Raw genomic sequence first — 8,233 nt, 5'->3', positions numbered from 1 at the left:
GCGACAAAAGGTGAAACGAAAAATTGTCATCTTATTTTTTCTTTTATCTTATGGTATCTTTAGTTCTAACTAATATTAGTACTCACTACTCACGCGATGCAGGATTAATATTAAAATAACTAATGGTATCATATCAATATCATTGTATTTACAATATCACATTTAATTGAATGCTTCAATACTAAAACTGACATTTTTGTTGAGGTCATTTTACTTCTCTTTGTAAATTTATTATAAGTTCTACTCATAAAATACAAATTGAGGATTGCTAAAAGAATTTATTTACCACTTCATCATATTTCTCGTTGGAAATTGAAAAAAATCAAATTCAAAAAATCTTTTTTAACTTTAGCATTAAACATTTATTTTCAAATTCAATCAAATATTATTTAAAATTATAATAGCAAAATTTGTCTTAGCCTAAAAGTATTTACGATAAAAAAGTAATGATCAACCGTTCACGATTAAGATCCATATTGACTTAGATAACACTTGCTATCATTGGTATGTGCCCTTTTAGTCTAGTATTTTTAGGAGTATGCTTCACTTTTCTAAAATGAACTTTATCATGAAATATGGAGAAATCGGATAAAGACTGAAAAATTAGGTCATGTAAGTCGAATTTTGTATTTTGAAGTCCAAGGAAGTGAAAAAAGAAAAACAAATTGAATGGAAGTAGGTAGGGTAATGGGTAGAGGAGATGAGAAAAAGGACGGAAAGAGTAAAAATAAATTAAAATAATAATAATAATAATAATAGTACTTTTAATGAATAAAATATAATTTTAAAAAAAGTATTTTAAAGCTTATCTCATGCTCTTTTGGTGAGTAAAGTACAGTCTTCCTGCCATGTAGGTCCATGAGGGGGTAATAAATCCGTCATGAACAAGCACAAAGGGGTTGTTGAACTCTTGCAAAGCTGAAGGTATTATTTATTTTTATCACGATTAAAATATTAAAATTTAAATGGGCATACGAATTATTAAGATGTTATATCAAAATATGAACATTAAATGATTAAGATTGTTTATTTTTTAATATTTAAATGTGTATATAATTTATTTAATTTTAAATATAATGAATGTAATAATTTAAACAATTTTGTTTAGATACAATATAAATTTAATAAAATAAAATTATAATTTGATTAAAAAATTAAAATTTTTATATTTGTTAGTGATGGAAGCGGTAATAGTGATAGTTGGTGACAGTGACTGGTAATTGTGGTGGTGATAATTTTGATGGTAAATGTGTTATGTCGAAAAATGGACTAAGTGTAAAATTAATTTCATCTTTATAAGAAAAAATCAATTTTAGTAAAAGAGGAGTCGTCACTTAATTTTTTAAAGAAATTAAGAAAACTTAATTTAAAAGACTCTAACAGATTTAAGTCTTAAAAATTTAGAGAAAAAGGGTACGCGGTTCATATTACTATTTTAAGAAGGTTTTAGCACTTAAAATAGCCGCTAACATGCGGTTATCCAACGATTTGAAATTTATTTGACTAACTTTGGGAAATATTAATTTAAAAAGAAACGAAGACTTTGGAATTATTTTTTAGAAAAAATGATTAAACTTAAATATTGAAAATAATATAGATGTATATAAAAAAAAGTAAAAGTTTATCAAATAACTAAGTAAAGGTAGAAAATCATTTAAAGAGTAAAATTAACATGAATTGGTTTATCTTTAGGAGAATCTAATTAGGTTAAAACAAATTAAAATTAATATCTAAGAAAGCATAACTGACATAAATAACTAAATTATTACAATCCGAATCAATATAAATACAATAAATAATACATGAACAACAATAATAAGGACAACAATAAATAATAAGAACAACAATAATAATAATAAGAACAATAATAATAATAATAATAATAATAACAACAACAATAATAATAACAAGAACAACAACAACAATAATAAGAACAACAATAATGAGAACAACGATAATAACAACAACAACAACAACAATAATAATAATATTAATAATAGTAATCAACAACAACAATAATAAGAACAACAACAACAACAACAACAATAATAATAATAATAGTGTCAAACTACTTGGAAAAATAATGAACAAAACTAAGTGCTTTCATGAAATAATCCTAACATATTCTAGCTAATTAATCCTAACACATGCTAACTATAACAAATTTATATCATTAATCTAATTATTCTTATATACATACTAACTAAAAAAATAAGACTACGAATCAACTAAATATAAAACATGAAATAATTAAATAGAATAAAGCTGAGAAATATTTTACCTCTTTCCGGGCAATAAGACTGAAGACGATGAGCGGAAGACAAATTCACCACCACCCAAAAGCTTGATGAAACTCCAATCTACAAAAACAATAAAATAAAAGATTAAAAATTTAGACTCAAACCTTCGTGGGTTCGACGTTATAAGAACACTGTTCTTAGCCTAAATTTTGACTTCAATCTCCTATTTTCCTTGAAGAAAAATATAGATTGAAAGTTAGAAATTTTCATAACTTTTAAGCTGGGGACAAGAGTCCAAAATCCTAGCCAAGTTAAGAAAATTTCTAACTTTGGGGTGGCTAAAAAAAACTTCCCCCTTCTCTCTTCTTAATAAGAATATAAGCCTTTATATAGGCTTCAAAAACTACAAATTTCCTTCTAATTTTCGATGTGGGAGTTTGAGTGTTTTTTTTTTTATAGAAAAAAAACGAATTTTTTTTAAAATACAAACTATAATTAAACTAACCTAAATATCATTCTATTTAGTTAAAAATAAAATCTATTTAAAGATGCTTCAAAAATTTAAAGAAACTTGATAGCTAATTTGCGTTGTGAAAGGTCAAAATTGGGTGTCAACAAAATGTGGTTGGTGTTTTAGTGACTTATACGATGGTGATAATTGATAGTGATATTGATGATCGTTGATGTGAGTAGTTGGCAGTGTTGGTGGTGCTGGATGAAAAATATGTAGTTGTTGACGATGGTGTTAATTATGATGGTGGAGCTAGCTGGTTGGTAATATAAATTGATTGCAATGGTGATAGTGGTGGACGATGTGGCGACGACAATGATGATTGTCGTGGATATAGTTTTAATGACGAAAAATGATAATTGTGAAAGCAACTGATGAAAATGATTGATAACTGTGGTAGTTGTCAATAATTACTGTGATGACGATGGCGGTTGGTGGTGGTGGTTGCTAGTTGAAAGTGATGGTGATTGCGATGACATAGATGATTAGTGATAGTGGTTGATAATCGTAGACAAAGTGGTGGTAAAAATTATTCACATTAAAATACATTTTAATAATATTAAAACTTTAATTTGTTCATGATCATAATGATTAAAACACATTCAAAATCTAATAAGTACTGAAATCTTAATATAAGCAAATATATTTAATCACCTAGGACACCATTTAGATTCAGATATCTAAAAATAAGAGGACTAAGTTAAGGAGAAACTCAAAATATTTTCTCATTAATTTGTTGGGATAATTTTAAATATGTATCAAAAAGTTATTAGTTTACAAAAAGTTATAGCCAAAAAAATAATAAGATGAAATATAGCCAAATTCGCTATTTAGCCACAATTTATATCCATTTAGCCACAGTTAAATTGTGGTTAAATAATATTTTTTTTACTTTTTATTAGCCACATTTTACTTTTATTTTTTATTAGCTAGCTAAATAACTAACTTTTTTTAATAGCTAACAGTTAAATAGTGTATATGTAATGTATCAATGTTGTATAGATAGTTTATAAACATGTATGAATATTGTATAAATGGTGTATGAACATATATATATGATATATAAATAACTATGTAGTGTATATATAATGTATCGATTAAAAATAGTTATTTAATGTATGTGTAATGTATCAATATTATATAAATTGTGTATATACATGTATCAATATCGTATAAATGGTATATAAACATGTATATATAATGTACAAATAATTACGTAGTGTATATGTAATATATTGATAGTGGATAAATGTGTATAATTGTGTATCAAATTATATAAAGAATTACGAAATGTATCGATATTTATTTGACTATCATCTATTTTCATCTTAATAAATTTAAAAATTAAAAATAACTAATAAAACAATATAAATATTCATTTTCCCACAAAAAAGTGTATAAAAGGAAAAATGTTTTTTTTTTTTTTAAAAAAAAGAGCAACAAAAAAAATATAAACAACATTTTTATAGCGTTATTTAGCCATGGTTTAATGTATTAATTAATTACATCAAATATGACCCTTATCCAAATTAGGCTATTTTGGATAATTTTATAAAGTTGGACAAAAAAATGATAAACAAATGTTATGAATTGTCACTTGGCGTAATTTTTCCTAATTTATTTTGCAAACATCTTTTCTAAAAATAAAGTTCAATTTTCATGGCCCATTGGAAAAGTAAACATGGACTTAATAATATTCCCTCCGTCCATTTTTACTTATCCAGTATATTATTTTGGGACGTTCAACAATACTTTTTCAGTTTATACAACCAATGAATAACTTACCATGATGTATTTATTTTACCCTTGCTATTAAATACTATTTATTTTTTAATATTTAGATGACTTGTATTTAATAAAGGTGATTTGATAAAATTACCTCTATCATTTTCTACTTCTTAATTTCTGTGTCAAGTCAATAATGAACAATTATTATTCAACAGAGGGATTAATCTTACATTGATTCTATCATCTCTTCATAATTTCTTATATCCTACATAAAATTCTTTGACTAAGTATTTAAGGGAGAACATTACAATTTAGATTTGAAATAACTCATTAAAATTAGTTAATTTGACAAAAGATGAAAACTGACCAAACATAAGTAAGAAATAATACTGAAATATTGCGGGATAATGATGGTACTGATTTTATTTTAACTGTTAAAAGAATGTGTCACACACCATTAGCTTATCATACCATTAGGGATTGTGTTGATAGGATGTATTAAAAAAATAATATATCCATTAATTTTGTGTATTACTTATAATTTGTTCAGTATATTTTTTTCAACTGATCAATAATATTAGCTATATTTTTTATTTGGTATTATGTTGTGTATTATACTTTCTTTTAGCATGATTAAAAGAAAGACAAGTGTCCCTCATAAAAAAATTCACATCCTTTTCATATATTTGTAAACACATATTTTTATAAAGGGATGATACATCAACCCTAAAACTTGGCAGTATAACTTACTTTAGTATTTTAACTATACGGGGGTTTAAATATCCTCCTTAACAATTCCAAGTAAATTAAATACCACCCTAAAGGGTGACATGGCAAAGAGAGTGACTGCACTCTCCTTAAAGTGAGTGAAGACATTTTTTTATAATTTTTTTTTATAAAATCATACTCATGACATTTTTTTATAGGTCAATATATAATTAATATTTTAAATATTATTTTCTTGATATATTAATTTTTATTAAAATATGTAAATTTTCTTATTGACCACAATTTTTAAAATTATTTTTCTTTCTTTATTCTTCCCCAATATAGCTTCTTTTCCATAAAAGCATCATTTTTTCCTCCATCTTCATCTTCAACTCTACTATACTCATCATCGAGATATCAATTACATGTTTGCTTTGAAATTTCAATTTCTCAAATAAGCCATTAATAAACATCTTGGTGAGAAATTAAAATACATCAGTGGTGATTTATTTTTAGGGAAAGAAAATCTCCATTCTTATTTGCTTATCTCATTTTGATGTAAAAGAAAGAAAGGAAGAGGATAGGGAAAGAAAAAGGAAGGGGGGGGGGGGGGGGAGGGGGGAGGGAGAAAAGAGAAAGAAGAAAAAAGAAGAACAGTAGAGGGAAAAAATGGTGAAGAATGAAGAAGAAAGAAGTGAGGGGTGGGTGGGGGCGGGGGCAGGGGAAATAAAAGTGGGTCAATTTTATATTTTGATTTTAAAAATAAATAAATAAATAAATAAATATATATATATTAATTAATTAAGATAAATTAATTTAAGATGTGTTAAAGAATAAATAAAAAGTAAAATTAATGACGTGGTGCTGACATGACAATGATGTGGTATTTACATGGCGATGATGTGACAGGTGAGAGTGATTTTATGATCTTAGGATGATATTTAATTCATTTGAAAATTGTTAAGGGGACATTTAAGCACTCGTGTAGTTAAAGTACTAAAGTAAATTATGATGTCAAGTTTATGGGGGTTTTGATGTATTATCCATTTTATAAATTATATAATACATGTTATTTTTAATACTACAAACTAAAGACTGCATAAAAAATAATTGCAATATGATTAATACACGCATAACTAAAATCAACATCACTAATACACTATATTCAGTATTAGTTTTATATATTATACCAAACGAACCCTTCAATTACTTAATTGTTACACCTTCATTATGTCCGTTTAGTATTTTAAGTTTTGCTAACTTAAAGTTGTAAAGAAAAAATAAAGGCAGTAAGCTAATTAGCTAAACAAATAAAAGAACTTAATTTGCCTCGCAGTTTGGTAACTAAGGAGAGATTGATTGGTCTCGATTCAATCGAGATCTTTTTCCATGATTCAATCAAGATTTTTCAAATGTTTGGGAAATTACAAGGACACAAATTAAATTGGCCTTGATTCAATCGAGATCTTTTTTCATGATTCAATCAAGATTTTCCAAACGTTTGAAAAAACACAAGGACAAAAATTAAATTTTATGATATTCAAAAAAAAATAATAAGAATGAAGTGAAAAAAAAAGAAAAGAAACAAAAAAAGCAATAAAATAAATCAATATTCCGTATTGACTTTGTATATAGTATGATTTTTTCGAAAAAAAAATCGGATGAATTATTTTCACCCCAATCCTTACACTTTCTCCATGAAAGAAGCAAAGGGTTTGCTATTATTTCAAAACAAATGAATTTCATTTTACCTGATGCCAATTTTCTACTGTATAATTGGCATTGATTTTCTAGTTTTAGAAATATTTGTTGGTGTTTATGTATTTTATTATTAAATTTAAATAATAAGTGTAAATATTAGTGGATATAAATTAGTAAGAATGTGATTATTATTTTTTGGGTAACTCATGTAATCACTCTTGTCATGATCTATCATTAATCTTCAAATGACTATTCACATTCTTTGTGTTGTGTGTAAGGAAAAATGGATGTATAGTATAATATTATCTTTATATTTTGAGGTTAGTGTAGTAAAATAGAGAGATTTAAACTTATTTACTACTCAAAAGAGAATAATTTTATATTGAAGTAAGTTGTTCCTATGATGGAACTTTAAACTCTTCAACTAATTCGAAGTTGTTTAAGTTGTACGACATTGTTGCGTTGTTATATCCCGGAGGAGTCAATCAAGAGTTATACTATTGGATTGACCGATTTGCCCTTTTATTTCAATGTCCTCTAGTTTTATTTAGTACATTTTTTGTTTCAATTTTTAATCTTATTTTTCTTTTAAGTATGTTGTGTAGTTAAAAATTATGAAAAATGGTAATATTAATCACAATAATTAACAACTTAAAATATATTAATGTTTGGACGAAATTTCATATGTGCGCCATAAATTGGATAGAGGAAGTAACATAAATTATTTGAAAACTATGTAAAAAAATATTATAAATCACAATAATTAACAACTTAAAATATTTAAAAATCATATAAAATGTAATTGACTCTCCTACTATAACATATCATATAAATTAAGATAAATAAAATAACATATATTGGATCCATGCTTAGAGGTAAGGAAAAAATATTATTAGACATATTAGATAGATTTTTCGTTGAAAACTAATGTAAATAAAAATGAATTAGATAATATTTAATAATTAAAATAAAATACATATAAACTGTTGTAAAACATAAGTAATACAGAACAAGACTTATAGACAAAGATATGGAGAGTACATTGTAGGATCATTTTATTCATATGTCTTCAAGTGTCCCTTAAAAATGTGGATGACAAACCTACTTATAAGTTGAGAAGTCACTTCAAAAGTCACTATGTTAAATGTCTTAATTAGTAGATACATTCTTATCTAAAATGGTTCATAGAACCTGGAGAATATGATACATGAATGTAAGTAGTTCATATATTAAGAATATGGACAATCCACTAATTCAATGAATTTATAACACTTCCCTTTAGATGTCCATAGATGATGTGTCTCGTTAAAACCTTACTAGAAAAAATTTAGTGAGAAAAAATCTA

The sequence above is a fragment of the Solanum dulcamara genome, chromosome 3, assembly GCF_947179165.1.
Source record: "Solanum dulcamara chromosome 3, daSolDulc1.2, whole genome shotgun sequence".
NCBI lineage: Eukaryota > Viridiplantae > Streptophyta > Magnoliopsida > Solanales > Solanaceae > Solanum > Solanum dulcamara.
The sequence above is the reverse complement of the archived record's forward strand: the minus strand, read 5'-3'. Positions refer to the sequence as shown.